Source organism: Scomber japonicus, chromosome 4, assembly GCF_027409825.1.
Source record: "Scomber japonicus isolate fScoJap1 chromosome 4, fScoJap1.pri, whole genome shotgun sequence".
Taxonomy (NCBI): Eukaryota; Metazoa; Chordata; class Actinopteri; order Scombriformes; family Scombridae; genus Scomber; species Scomber japonicus.
Genome location: NC_070581.1, coordinates 11,918,088 through 11,933,329, shown reverse-complemented (window position 1 = coordinate 11,933,329; position 15,242 = coordinate 11,918,088).

The window sequence follows — 15,242 nt, the reverse complement described above, 5'->3', positions numbered from 1 at the left end:
ATCTTGAGTGTGTGTATGTGTGTGTGTGCGCTCATCTAGCCCGGTGGTAGGCTACTATCCATCCATCCACACACACACACACAATCACACTCTCCACCTCTCTTTTTTCCTCCCCTCCCCCTATTGCTTGCATCTCTCTCTCTCACTCTCTCTCTCTCTCATAATGGTTGGCTCCGGTGCGCAGGGCTGTACACCCGCGGCAGCCATATCCACAACTGGAATAGGAAGAGGGCATTATAGCCTGTTTCTTACACAATCACACCGTCATCACCGTATCATCTCAAAGACATTCACCTTAACAAATATCCCAGCAGCTTTGTTACGCTTTACCAGAGTTACACAGACAAACCAAATGCTGCCTAGAAATAAAAAATCCTTCTTATAATCTAAAACAAAATGAAATATTGCAACAGTGGGGCAGGTTTTTGGATGAAGCGTAAAAAAAAACTTTACCAAGAGATGTAAAGTGCCAAGTAGATAATTGAAACTGATTTTTTTTTAAATTCTTTCTTGAATAAGTTTCAGTTCCGCAGCGTCATTTGTGAAATAGGGACCAATTTTCTTATTTTGTGATATCATCTTACTTCAAATTACACGCAGTAAACTCCAGCCGGGTGACGTAAGCTCTGAATAGACGGGATAGCTCTAGTAAATGTGACGTCATTCTCCGTAATATCCCCGGTGAGTAATTCACATACAGACGCGTACACACAGACACACACAGCAACACAAGAAATATCCATATAAATTTAAAGTCGTTGGCTTTATTGTGTATGTTTTCCTCTAGAGAGATTAACTATAACGGTTTATAAGCTGTAATATTTCCACGGGGATTCGTTCATTTGCAGTAGTAACCTATAGTATCCTCCTAAAATTTCTTATAGGATTAGTGTGATTCATTTTAGGGGTAAGGCTCGTGTGCACAATCCGGCAATCATCCCAATTTAACACTAATTTACGCACGGCTAAATGGGCAGATTCATTTCCTGATACTTGTTGAAAAAAAATCATATTATGCAAATATTGGCTACAAATTTCCTCCAACATTCACTCACCATCTCCTATTCAATACCAATTTATAATTCTGCCTGGGCGGTGTAGTTTTTCTAATGATACGGCTGGAATTGAATGATTTCTTCCTGTGGCTGATGGGAGGAGATACATAAGGCGTGTCAGCCGGGGACGCCGTGCATCAGCGCCCGGAGAAGCCGAGGATCTGCCAAATCGGAGCCCCGGCGCCGCGTAGCCGAGCATGCGCGTGCACGTCGTCATCCCTCCTGCTCTCTGGCTTGGCCCTCTCTCTGCTGTGTGTCTCTCAGTGCGTGTAGAAGTGATTTCTATACACTTTCTGTGTCAGTGCTTCCGAGCACAGCAACATGTCCTCGCAGGACATTCTTTATCAGACTGTTTCTAATTTTAATCATACATTTGCCACTTTTAGACTTTATTTCTTACACGACTGCTCATCTTTAGACATTTAACATTTGAGAATTTTGGTTTCTTATGTTTGATGACAAAAAAGGGCTTTGTTTAAAAAAAAAACAACAACATATCTATGTTCCTCAAAATATCAAAAATGTATTGATTCGGTATGTACCTGAAATCAGTTATTTTGTCAGCACTATATATGGTTGTGTTTCCTAAAAGAATACACTCAACACCGTCTTTAAATTGTTCTGTCTTACATTGTTTTCATCCTAAGGCAAAATGATTGCTGGTAGCATATTGCTGCCCAAACCACAATACAAAAAGTCACGTTATGTTGAGTAACCACCGCTGTCTCACCTTCTAGTCAAAATAAACTGAAACTAAATGTTGAGAAAGACAGTTGTTACTGTGCAATGGTATGACAATGTGTGTGTGTGTGTGTCCCAGTCAGCCTGAACAGAAGCTGGTAGAAGCCTGGAGCACAGCCACGGCAATATGGTGCTCCAACATGCATATCCTCTTTTTCCAAATAAGATTTGAATGCACAAAAGAAAAAAAATGCTCTCCCCTCTCTGGATGTCTGCAGCCTCGTACGCTGTCACAAGGATTTGCTGCCGTTTTTCGAACGTGGCTCCAATACCATCACGTGCCTCAGTCAGTCAGTGTGATTACTGTGGAATGTAGGTTATTGTGGTGCAGGCTGGCGGCGGTAACAGGATTTGGAATGGGTGCATGTCGGGGGAGCATGCAACGTCTAGACAAGTTGTGACTTGGCAGCGTGTGAAACAGTGTGACAGTATTACTCCGTTTACTCAGTGATAATAGCAGAGGTGTGATAATACCATTTTTCAGTCAAGTAGGAGTAGCCTTCTTATGTTTTGCCACCCATCAAGGGTCAAGGGTCAAAGTTTCCCCGGGAGCTGGCAGGGATTCATTGTCTGGAACAAGGGCACTTCATCGGAGCAGGTGGTTGCTGCCAAGCTTGGATCTAAGTTCTTCATGCTGAATCGAAGGTCTTGCTGCTTTGTCCCCGAAATGACTGAAACTAGAACAGAAATAGTATGTTACTGCCACACATCTCACAGGGAAATTAACACTTTTAGCTAAATATTGTTTCAATTTCAGCGATTGTAGCAAAATTACACATCTTATCATAGTCATCTCTCTAACTCTGAGAGCAGCACTGTGAGTAATGCAAAAACTGCAGTATAATTTCCATGTTGGCAGCTGAAATGATTTTCAGATTTCAGATTTTTTTCCCAGTGGGAAATATTGTGTCATGATTTTATCATGTTAAAAGATGGCAAGAGCATTTGCAATATGGGCGGGATGAACTGAAAAATCCTGATTTTTAGGCAAGAGAACAATTTAGGGTGTGATGTTCATGTAGCGTGACAAATGGTACAGTAAATAACCTCTACAACGCTACATGTGGCACACATAACAGAAATTAAAAAAAATACAGGAGGCAGTGGGGATTACGCAGCATATTTCATATCAAAAATATTTCCATTCCGCATTACAGAAAATCAAAACTAGTTTAATCCTTTCATACCCTTGAAAGTCTTTGAGATATTAATAGCCTTTGGTCTATCAGGGCAAGTAACATCCAGACAGCAGGGAATCCACCAGGGAAAATTACTGCCATGAAGTAATTCTGGTTCCTATGCTGGAAGATGGACAGTTAATTACACTGAATGGGAACTCTAATAATACGAGAAAAACTTGGCAAGTCCCCATATCCCATTAGAAACTTGTTGAGGTCAACAACAAAAAAAGACCCAGACTGTAAAATAAAATTAAAATAAAATACAATTAAGTGGATGTTCTGGAGCATCCATATGGACTAATCGGCTAGAGACCCCAATAAAGAGAAATTAATCCGTCAAACCCACCTTAAATCTATGAAAATATAGTCATTACCATTAGGATCGCCTGCCCTAAATAATATTTATTCTGATTGGAATTTGAGTAGACTGGCTGCAGACTACATCATAAATGTTGAACAATCCCTAAAGCACCATTGAAAATGACTGAAATATTAACAGCCCAGTGTGTCAAATCAGATGAACTTCTGACTGAGGCCTGTGTTGCTCTAATTATGTAAACAAAATGATTCAGCAAGAACACATATTAAATATTAGACTTTTTCCTTTTATGTTCTCTTTTTTTAATGTGGTAATAATTGGCTAATAGATTTTTAGATTAAGGATGCAACTGTTTCATGTCCACCTTAATCTTTATTCTGACTAACTGGTCAGATTAATTAGGGTGAGTAGAAAGTCTAATTGACGGAGTGTTGATTGACAGCGCGGAGGGAGTGCTGTGCCACTTAGAGCTATTTATAATGGATCAGAGGGGCTGGACAGACTATAAACACTAAACGAAACTGACTGACAGACAGTTACTACAGCACCCTGTGGGGCATCAGACAGAGAGAGAGAGAGAGAGAGAGAGAGAGAGAGAGAGAGAGAGAGAGAGAAAAGAGTGGGAAAAGAGGAGAGATGAGTGACGAGGAGGAAGATGGAGGGGTGTGAGCAGAGAGAGAGAGAGAGAGAGAGAGAGAGAGAGAGAGAGAGAGAGAGAGAGAGAGAGAGAGAGAGAGATAAGAAGGTAGTGCAAAAGAAAGACATGACACATATGAAACTTGAAAAACTGTAGTGCTGTAGTGTGATTTTTTTCTGGCTGCTGTAGGCTGATCTCTTCTCTACTGGCTACTGTCTGTGAGATCTTTCACATAAGCTGGACGTCAAAGCAATCTTCATTTATATAGCAGTTCTATAAGACAACAAACAAAGTGCATTATAAACACACATGATAATACTAAACGGTGGAACACAATTGAATAATTATAAGAATTGGTTTATATAACAGCTAATTAAAATGAGCAAACTCTGTGCTCCACTCTTCACTAAGCACAGTGCTCCAAACAAATGCTTGCTGTGAACAATCTGCATAAAGAAGTACACTGGCCCAGACTCTATATTTGTTTTATGTATAATGAAAAAAATGTTATAACGTTCAATGTGTACAAGCCTGGATTGTTAGAGTTAATACATCTGGAGATGTCACGACAGTAAGTCCTGATTTGGTACATTGCATTATTATGCATTATCCAGGACATTAACTCCAGCTCCAGTTAACACACAATGCAAAGAGAGAATTATCGGGTACTATAGGTTAAAAAGACTATATCATGCTAGGGGCTGTACTCTAAAGCTAAAATGCTAATGTCAGTATTCACCATCTTAGTTTCTCTTGTTAGCATGCTGCTTAACACCAAATACATGCATCTGAGGCTGAGGAGAATGTCATTAGTTTTGCAGGTAAGTATTAGACAATTTAAAGGACCTATTATGCTAACTGTATTTTATATATATATAAAAATAATGTTACAATATCAGAAGTTCACGTTAAAAGTGGCTGACGTGTCAAATAATGAGGTAAATGTATGTAGAGGTAATCCCTGTGAGGGAAATTCACCAGCTTCAGACTGCATGCTCGGCTTTCAACATTTTTGTCTATTTTCAGTCAGAGCCAACATTGCCTCATGATGGATTTCTTTATATGGTCAAGAAAAGTCTCTCGTTATTTAGTCATTTAAAAGCTTTTCCTTTGGTTTCATTTGGTTTGCATAGGTGGTAATTTTACACAACTCTAAAGTTGGCCAATCAGAACAGCATTGGCTAATCGGGAGGGGCCTTAAAGAGACAGGAGCTAAAACAGACTATAAAGAGATAAAGACTATACTGATGTGCTGCATAAAGAGCCAGTATAAGATAAATAAGGTGTTTTTTGAACATACAAAGAAACTCTGGTGGAGTCCAAAAATAAAAATGTCAAGCTGGAAATGAGCATAAGTCATCTTTAAAATTTTGACCTAATAATGGTGATACAAGAAAAGATAATTAATCACTTTATATGACAAAATGCATCATGAGGGGAAAAGGAATATCTTCATGATAATCCATCCAAACGTTGGTGAGAAATGTCACTCAAAACCATAAATGTCAACATCATTGTGGCACTCAAGGAAAAGTCAAGGGATCTCGAGTGATTAGGAAACATCATCTGGACAACATAGATACGTGTACCAAATTTAGTGCCAATCCATCTATTAGATGTTGACAAACTTCACTAGATATTTCACTCAAAATTGGACTTGCTGCTGGCATATAAGGAAGGGATCACCAAAGTCATCAGGATTCGTCCTCTGGGCAACATAGATACCAAATTTCAAAGCAATCCATTTATAGTTGTTGACATGTTTCAGTCTGGACCAAAGTCTAGACTGGTGGACCAAACCAGCTGGTCACTAGCATGGCTAAAAGGACAGACAAGGTTATAGCGTGAACATGACAGAGAATGTTAGAATAAGACAAAGAGACAAGCAAGGAGGACTTACAGGAAGAGAAACAATTTAAAGACAAAGATAATAATGTCATTCAGTCCCCTTCAAAACAACGAAAAGCACAGTCTTAACACTTTCAATAAAAAATCTACACTAGAAGTACAGTCACCTGGGAGGTTAAACACATACATTATTATTTTAGGATGACATTTAAATATTTCCATCTGACCCTGCATGTACTCCTCCATAGTTGTCTTAGCTAGTTCTATGTAAATCATGTTTTGTCAGCTGTTTCTGGTTTAATTTTATTGATACATCTGACCCATAATTTTGCCTCCAGAGAATTGGTATATATCTGTTCCCCCCATTAGCTGTGGAGCATGGAAGGAGAGTGATAGCAGTAGCAGAGGGTTCTTTTTTTTCCAAAAAGGGATGTATTCTTTACTTTTCATTACATCTAAGGTGTATTTTCAGCGACATGTCGGTGGAAAAAAGTGTGAAAATCTGCCTCTTCTGCAGTCAATAACCAGTATTATTTTGACATGACAATGGTGTTTTTTAATGGTGTGAACTAGCTTGGTTTCGACTCTTTCAGGACCATGGACAACACCCTGCTGCAAAGACTTTTCAAATGTAATGGTTGCAATGTAAAATGATGTGTGTGTGTGTGTGTGTGTGTGTAGTTTCTGATATTTGCTCACCTTCACTTATAGTTATTCCTTTAAATAAGATCAGCGTCCACTGTAATGTCTAGAAAAATTATGTTTAATTTGATAAGCAAAAACATACATCATGGCAGAACGCGTGGCATTGACTGAACGGAAAAAATGAACTCACTGACTTTGGACTGCAATCAATTTCATGATTCAGTGTGCCGCCTGTAATACCGCTCGCCGTGGAGTCAGAAATGAGTGAACCTAATTCCAATGAGAAAATCTTATTCCCAGTCTGGTAGAGGTAATGTGGGTCAGTAACAGCTGGATCCTGCCGCTGATCCACTCTGCTGCCGTCTGCTCTGCAATCCATTAATAGCTGCATTTATGCACACACGAACAGAACATCTTATATTGTTTTTCTAAACAAGAAAATAATGCGGCTTCCATGCAGCTGTATCTGACAATTTTTGACAAGCTTGAAATGACCAGATGTTTTTCTAACTTCTGCGGCCTGCTGCTTTTAATGGAAACTATTACTTGGTAAACGAAGCAAAACAACTGTTTACGAATAACCCTCATTCTCATTTCTTGGTGCTTTAGCTGATGAAAATTATGAGTGCTCTAAAAGAGCAATTTAAATAGACATGTCAGTGTGTGACATATTGTAATGGTGCATTCACATTAAACTAGAAGAGGTGGACGCCACAGTTTCGCCTGCATTTGTAAAACCGCTCAGCTCAGGGGAAGTGAAACATTTATGCAGTTTTCTTAATGTCACACACAATATCTGTGATGCTGTGTGAATTGGATTTTCACAAACCCTCAGGGAATTATTCACTTTATTGCTCAGCTGTGATATTTTCTGGCTGAGGAACATTATAATGTTTGTTTACATGTTGGGAGTTTGTGGAAATGGTTCCTCTCATCGCTGTGTTCTTACATTTCAAAAAAGCAAACATCAGCCCATTGAGGGCTTTGCTTTTGTGTGTGTGTGTCTCAGTCATAAAAGCTCAAATCTCAAGCTTGAACTACAATTGCAGATTATAATCAAAGTGGTTATCTGTTTCTGATGGGATTTTACCTTTTATCAGGTATGACACATGTTTAGTGTTGCTATGATCATTTGTACAGTTTCCCTGCCAAACTGCAGTCTGAACTGTCACTCATCTTGCCAAACCTGGGACCTGTTTCAGTGGATTTGTTTTTGTGCTGAGAGCAGCAGCATGAGTGTGTGAATGTGTGTGTGTATGCGCGCTTGGTCAGTCGACTGGCTTCTGTGTGCTGAGGGATCAATAACCGGCTGACTCCTCGCGGGAAGTCTCCTTACTGCCTCGAGCCTCCAGGCAGGGGCCCGCGTGCTTTCCGTCGGTGTGGGTTTCCATGGGAACAGTGAAAGTGTGTGTGCATGTGTGTGTGAGAGCAATACACTGGGACTGGTGGATTACTACTACTACCGCTGCTGGTGTGTGTGTGTGTGTGTGTGTGTGTGTGTGTGTGTGTGTGTGTGTGTGTGTGTGTGTGCGTGAGAGAGAGAGAGAGAGGAAGAAAGGTGAGCATAAAGGTTGTGAGCAAATGACAAAAAAGGAAAAACTGCGAAGAAACGAAACACTAATACAGAAACACAAACACACACACAAAGAGACAAAGAAAAAAGAAAAAAGAAAAAGGACAGGAATAAAAAAAGACAGACGATCTTTACAGATAAGGTTGTCTTGTGTCCTCATTGCTTTTCCCCTCTCGCATAGGACTCTCCTCTAATTGCACGCTGCCCTCAGCCTTTTGCCTCTCTGTTGATCCATCCCACAGGGGGTATGAGGGGGTGTGGATGTAGAAGGGCAGGCCACAGGCTGTCTATAACCAAGCTTTTCCCTCCTAACAACCCCCCCTCATAAAAACCTGGGGAGATCCTGAGCGGCAGGCCAGCATGTGGCCGTTGGCCTGCTGCTCATCTGTCCGGTTTGGAAATGATGCAGCAGTGATGCATATTCAACATAGGGGGCGAGGGTGACAGAGGTGGGACAGGGTGTGTGTGTGTGTCTGCATTTCTGTGTCTGTGTATGTGTGTGTGAATGAGAGAGAGAGGGAGAGAGAGAGAGAGAGAGAGAGAGAGAGAGAGAGAGAGAGAGAGAGAGAGAGAGAGAGAGAGAGAGAGAGAGAGAGAGAGAGGCGGGCACTGCCTGTCATTGGCAGACAGGCAGTCAATGACAGAAGAGCCACTTGCCGGAAAAGCCCCCCTCTCCCCACACACACACACACACACAGTGAGTATGGCATATGGCGGCAGCTGCCCGGCGCGTGTCGTGATTGTGTGAATTAGAAGCAGCGTGGTGCGCGCATGAATAATGAGCCTCGCCTCTCCACGGGGACGCGCCTCACATGATGAAAAGATGAAAGAATTATGAGAAGGAAAGAGGAAAAAAAACCTCCTGTAGAGCTGCTTTTCCTCCTGTGATCCATAACTGTTGATTTAACAGCTGGCTATTCATTTCATCGTTAAACTCTTCATCTTTAGCTCCTCTTCTCTCACCCTCTGTCTTGTTCATATTCAATTCACATTTGCTGAGTTAAGGTCATTTCATTTCAATTCAGTTTGAACATGGTTTCAGGTGATTGCCCTGCAAGAAGAGATTAGGCTGAAAACCCCAGTGTCATTATATAAAGGGAATGGCTCTCAACCATTTTGGTTGGTTACCTCAAACAGTTTTTATAAGTGACCTCTGAGACAGATCTTTTTTTCAGATTCATTTTTACCATTGATTGTCAACACTTTTGGGGAAAGTTGTTCTGCAAAGCCTGTAACGCTGCAAGAGAAAAAGTCTATTTTTGACATTATCTTTTAGGTAATTCTTACTGATGGTATACTTACCTGTTTTTCCCGGAGCTCTCAACCACATCACAAAGTCTTGACCAACTGTTGGAATTTGCTCAGTGTAGTCAATCTGCTTCTCTTCTATGCAGCCTTAAATTGAGACAATGTTACAAAATAAATATGGATTAATACCATATATAACTGCCACTTAATAGTACTCTCTCACAACATATACTTTTTAGAATTAACAGTGAAAATATGCTCAGATGGGATCATGGTGCTGTCAGGTACAGAAATGAACATTTACTTCTTCTCTTCTTCAAATTGGTTATTGACTTTGTCCTTACATTTAATTGTCGAATAGGCAACAAAAAGTAAATACAAAGTCAAGTTCCACATTTTAAGATCAGAAGCTCAGAGCAATCCGTGGATAATTTAAATACTCTATTGCAAAAAATAGATGCAAATACTGTAAAGTCACAGTCACAAGCCAAACTGAGTGAACTTTTCCTTTCCTCCTTTGCTCCCTTTTCCGACCTCTGAACATAAATCTGTGAGAATAAAGTGATACTAGTTTAAATACTTACATTCAATAATGCAGTTTCAAGTTGCTAGTTTGGTAAAAAAACAAAACAAAAAAACCCCGTCTAGAATGAGCAATATTAATCATGTTAGCACGTCGGTCAATTTTTTAATGTTGTGAAAGCATCTGGACTAGTCCCTGGTGACCAGCTAACTGCTAGCTTATGTGAAAGGCATTGACTGTATATGGACGACGCGTCTCTCCAATGGATATACCATTGACTATTTGTCATATTATGACAAATACTTCCTTTCCGGAAGCTGTGGCGGCGCAGGATACGCCCCTTCAGCATTCCCGCCGTCTGATGGAGACCTAAGAGTGGCTGTCACAGCTGTCAATCATAACGTCACAACCCTTTTTCTATATCGTCATTAATAATTCATTAAAAACAAACTTATCAGAAAAACGAGCACTTGGACAAACATCAGCGTGATAAGAGCAACCTAAAATGACAGAAACCATCGTTAGGAAAAATGTATTTGACATGTGCTCTGATTTTTTAGTTTGGGTCGTGTCCATAGGTCGTGTCCCACGGTCCCACCCATAGACTGTATAAAAGAAACCCGCTAACATGAAGGAGGTAGGATTTAAGACCTATACTGCCACCGGCCACCAGGGGGCGAATAAACTGTGTTGGCTTCACTTTGGGGGAGCCGTCATGATGCCCATAGTCAATGGTTAAGTGTAAGTGTATGCACTTATATCACACTTGTTCATGTGTTGTACGCAGTCTATGGTTGTACGTAGAACTAAGAGTAAGAGAGTAATGTAGTTTAACAGTGCTTTTTCCCAGAAACTATCCCAGAATTCACCAGCTAACATAATTCCTGGATATAAAAGCTAGGTAAGTGCCTAGCTAGCAAGCAACACAACATGTTTATAAAAACTAAATACGTTTGCTGAATGCAAATACAGGGAATAAAATGCAACTACCCATGTTGCTAAAACTTAAATTTGCCATGTAAGTTACCATAATACTAAAATTATACTTTTAATAGTTAGTAGATATCCAAAACTCTGCAAGAAGTTCAGTCTACAAATTCCTTTTTCTTATTATTAATATTAATATCATTGTCATTATTATTATTATTATTATTATTAGCTATTCAGGTGTAACCATTGACCACTATATCTTTAGTGTAACATACAGTATATCTAAGTTGTTCCACTATAGTTTGTCTCCTTTTGATAATCTGTGCACTGTGTGTTTCTGTTATGCAGGAAATGCTCATATGATGATATTGATTATTATAAATGTAATCAAACCACAAAGTGAACATTGGTCTTGTATTCCAACAGGTGGTGAGACTGAGGAATCCTCTGGGATGCACTTGTTTCACTCCAGTGAATCTGCCTGCCAATGTTGAAAGAGTGGATGAGATTTCATGGGAGCATGTCGAGATGAGTGTTTCTGCTGGATGTGTAAGTGACGCTATTATTCATAGAAACATGATTACACATGTACTGTACATATCAAGGCTTTCTACTGTGAGTTTGTTTTGGAGTCTACTTCCCGCCAGCTGCTATTCAAAAATAGTTTAATGAGGTTTAATTTGTGTTGCTGCTTTTCAGGTTCGGTTTCTATTTGTGTTGTGCATTATTTCCCCTGTTGCTGTGTGTGAAATGCTCTTAAATCTTGGTTATACTGTATATCAGGTAATATTGTAACCCAAAATTAACAGTGTGACCAAAGCAGCTTATTATATTTTCTAATGATTACAAATAGCTCTATTCTTCTCCCCCACCCTTCCCGTTTCTGTATTGTCTCTCTTTTTCACACATTCATTTCCCACATCTTCTCTTTGTGGTCTGTTAGATCTCTCATCAACCTCTCGCTCTCTTTCTTTCATACTAGCTTTCTTTGTTCTTGTTCTCCTATTCTGTCTCTCTCAGTGTCTCATTCTCTCTTCATTACCTCTGGCGTCCAATTGGCCGGCGTTGTAGTAGCGCCAACCAAAAATGATGTCATTAATTATTTGGGTAGAGATTATGTGATTAAGCTTCTGTGTGTCCGCCCTTTTGTGTGTGCATGCACATGCCTCGGTTAGTGCGTTTGCATGTATGTGTGATTGTGTGCTCTATCTGGTGGCCATATTATTAGATTCAGATAAGAGCACAGAGAGCCTGGATGCATGGGCAAAGCTCTGGTTAAATTGTTGACCTACTGCTATTCAAACAATCACAGAAATGCTTAATGCCTCCTTAAAATCTCCCCTGTTGCATAAAGACAATAAGTGAACAGAATCTAATAAAAAGTGAAATAAACTGCAGCGATCTTTGAGATGAGAAATGAGCAGGAGGTTAAATCACTAGCTCTCACACAATATTTCCATCTCGCGTTGTTTTATTCAGGTCACAGAGTTTTGTTTATGAAACCACTGATGAGGGAGAAAGATGATGGACGATCAGTAATAGAGGAAGTAAGAGGAGAGGACAGGAGATTGTTATAGTATTAAAAAAATGAAAAAATGAATGAAAGACAGGCCCAGTTGAGGAAATCCATACAGAGAGAGAGAGAGAGAGGGAGAGATACAGGGTGTAAAGTCCAGCACAGACACAACATGATAAGCCAGAAGAAACAAATGTCTTTCAGGCCCTGTCAGTTAGTGCCAGGGCCAGATTGTGATTCATCATCGTGTGTGTGTGTGCGTGTGTGTGTGTGTGTGTGTGTGTGTGTGTGTAAGGGGAGGGGAGAGGACTGGAGAGGAGAGGAGGTCGGTTTATAGGCCAGCTGTGTGTAGTCTTTTACTCAGTCAGTGACCTAAATCACAGAATAAAAAGAGAGAGGGAGAATGAGAGGGAGAAAGCAAGATAGAAAGAGAGAGAGAGTGTTAAAAGGGGGAAGATGGGGGGTTTGTAGATACACGCAAATGGAGGGGAGATAACCTAAGCAGTAAGCAGAAAACAAAAAGAGATGGAGGAGGGGGGAAAATAAAGGATAAGAGACAAAGATTGAGGATAAAAAAGGAATTAGGAAAAAATAAAAAACGATGTTGACAGAGAAGGAGGAGTTTGGGGGAGAAGAGTGAAAGAGAGATGACATTTATGAAGCTGAAATTATGCACCATGGGATATAAATATCTGGGCTTGTTATTCTTTGCCTGCTTTACATTTCCAGAGCAAAAAAAATAACTTCCACGCTGGCTCACTACACAAACACACAGCCGCTCCCTGCAGCCACGACGTTCTTTCTCTGCGACCATGAACTGAACACAGCATCACAACGCAACATGCATAATGAAAGAAAACACATCCAGAGCATGCCAAGCTGTAAATGCAACACATAGATTGGGATAATTAGTCGTGTGTGGATGGTGAAGCGCCCTTGACACAAAACGCCACATTAAGAATTTATCATCGTGTTGCAAAATTCAAGAAAAAATTAATCTTTTTAAATAATTAAATTGCAAAGTTATTGTTGGGGCTCATTATAAACAGAGATTTATAGCAGCAAACTACATTCTTTATTTCCCCATGTTGTAAATATTATCATAGTCAAATAAGTACATTTGTGATTCAGAGCAGGCGAGCTCACTAAGAGGGATCAGAAATAAGGGCAGAATCCATTAGCATCACTTTCAGGCTTCACATCTGCTTGCTGCCCCGCCAGCTCAGGACCACAGTGCCGCCGGGGCTTCAGCACCACTGTGCCAAACCGATAATTCAGGCACAGCTTGAGATTTTGCTCTGATCTTGAGAAAAAGAAAAGAAAATGTCAAATATTTTAGTTGGAATTAAAGACTTTTTTTGGTTACTTAAAGCAGTACGCCCACCTTTTGAGTATCAGACACTCGCCCCCTTTTAGGCTTGAAAGGTGTCTGTGAATAGTTTGTAGTTTGCTGCTCCTTGAAAAATCTGCAGTCAGCATGGATTCATGTTAGGGAACAGTGGCAGGTTTTCAAGTCTGAATATAAGTAGCAGTTAACCAGAGAGTGTGCTGGTTTTAACAACATCAGATCCTTTATTTTTAGGTTTCTGGTTGTTGGTTTGTTCAACTTCGAATCTGGTTACTTCTTCGTGATTTCTCTAACACCAAGAGCTGTCTTGTACATCTTTAAAGGAAAATGTTAATACTAAAGAAAGTTAAATAATGCATGACTCAAAACGAAGTATGACTCTTTTTGGCTCTTTAAAAGATTTTGAAAAGTTTTCTGTTAAAGGTGTTACTGAAAAAAAGAGTATGCTTAATCAGCAGGGTTTATCTTCAAAAATTAAAGATAGAAATCTTTGCACACCTGAGTAGTGGCAGGTGCATAAGAGGAAAGTGCAATCATTTTATTTTTAAAACCCTCCTGCACACTGTCTCGTTCACTGCTGTTTGTTGTATTGAGTCGCAGCTCTTCAGATCTTCTTTAGGCATATCATTGATCTGCCATCAGGCATATCTGATGGCAGATCAATGATATGACGGTTTTTCTTAGAGATGGTTGGAAAACCCAAAGCTTGATCAGCTTCTTTTGTTATGTTTTGTGTGATTTTCTTATGCAATGTTGAAACACTCTTTTTCACCTGTGCCACTGTTTGAAACAGCATTAAGAATATGAGCGCTGGGCACGCAGGTGGTCGAGTGGTTAGAGCGCATGCCACATACGCAGCTGACCCCGGTTCGAATAGGGTGTCTATGCTGAAAAAAAATCTTTAAAAAATATATGAGCACTCATGTGAGAGGCGTTATGGTATAGTGCTCACAGGCAACCACAATGATAATCCACACTGTCTTTTGCTGAGCGTTGCCTTGTTTCCATTTGAGTAGTCAGGCATGGTTTAAATGTTGGGGGGCATAGTATTGATGATGGAGACCAACAGACAAAGAACATTTTTTTGATAATTTTTTACTCTTCCAGTGTCTGCTGTTGGCCTTATTGGAAGAAGTAGTTTGTGAAGCATGTAACAGTTAAGGTCTCATATTAAGTAAGTCTGCATGGTTTGATTTTAGAATATACAGTTGTGGTTCAAGATAAGAACAGTGTTTTCAGCGTGTTTTGTAAATCCATGTAACTAAATGTAAGTGCATTTACATCTACCAATTTTTTTGAACATTATCAATTTGTTCAATGAAAAAAATCTTGAATGGAAATGCTGGAAATTGGAACTTGCATCAATAGAGGCAAAATACAACAGTGTAATTAAAAGGGATTAAATGAACAAATCACAATGTACATGAAACTTGACGTATACTTACTCAAGCTTCTACTCCACCAAGGAGACAAAAATAGAGGCATGTAAAACATCAGTTATGTGTGGACTGATGATTTAAAAGCAATACGAGACACATAAATGCCATATTCTCATCACATCTTTTACATGGTTTTAACATCATTTGAGATCTGACTTTAAATTATGTCACCTCTTCTACTGCAGTGTCACCTGACTGGAGAATTCACCTCCATACATTAGTAACCGTATTGTATGTCT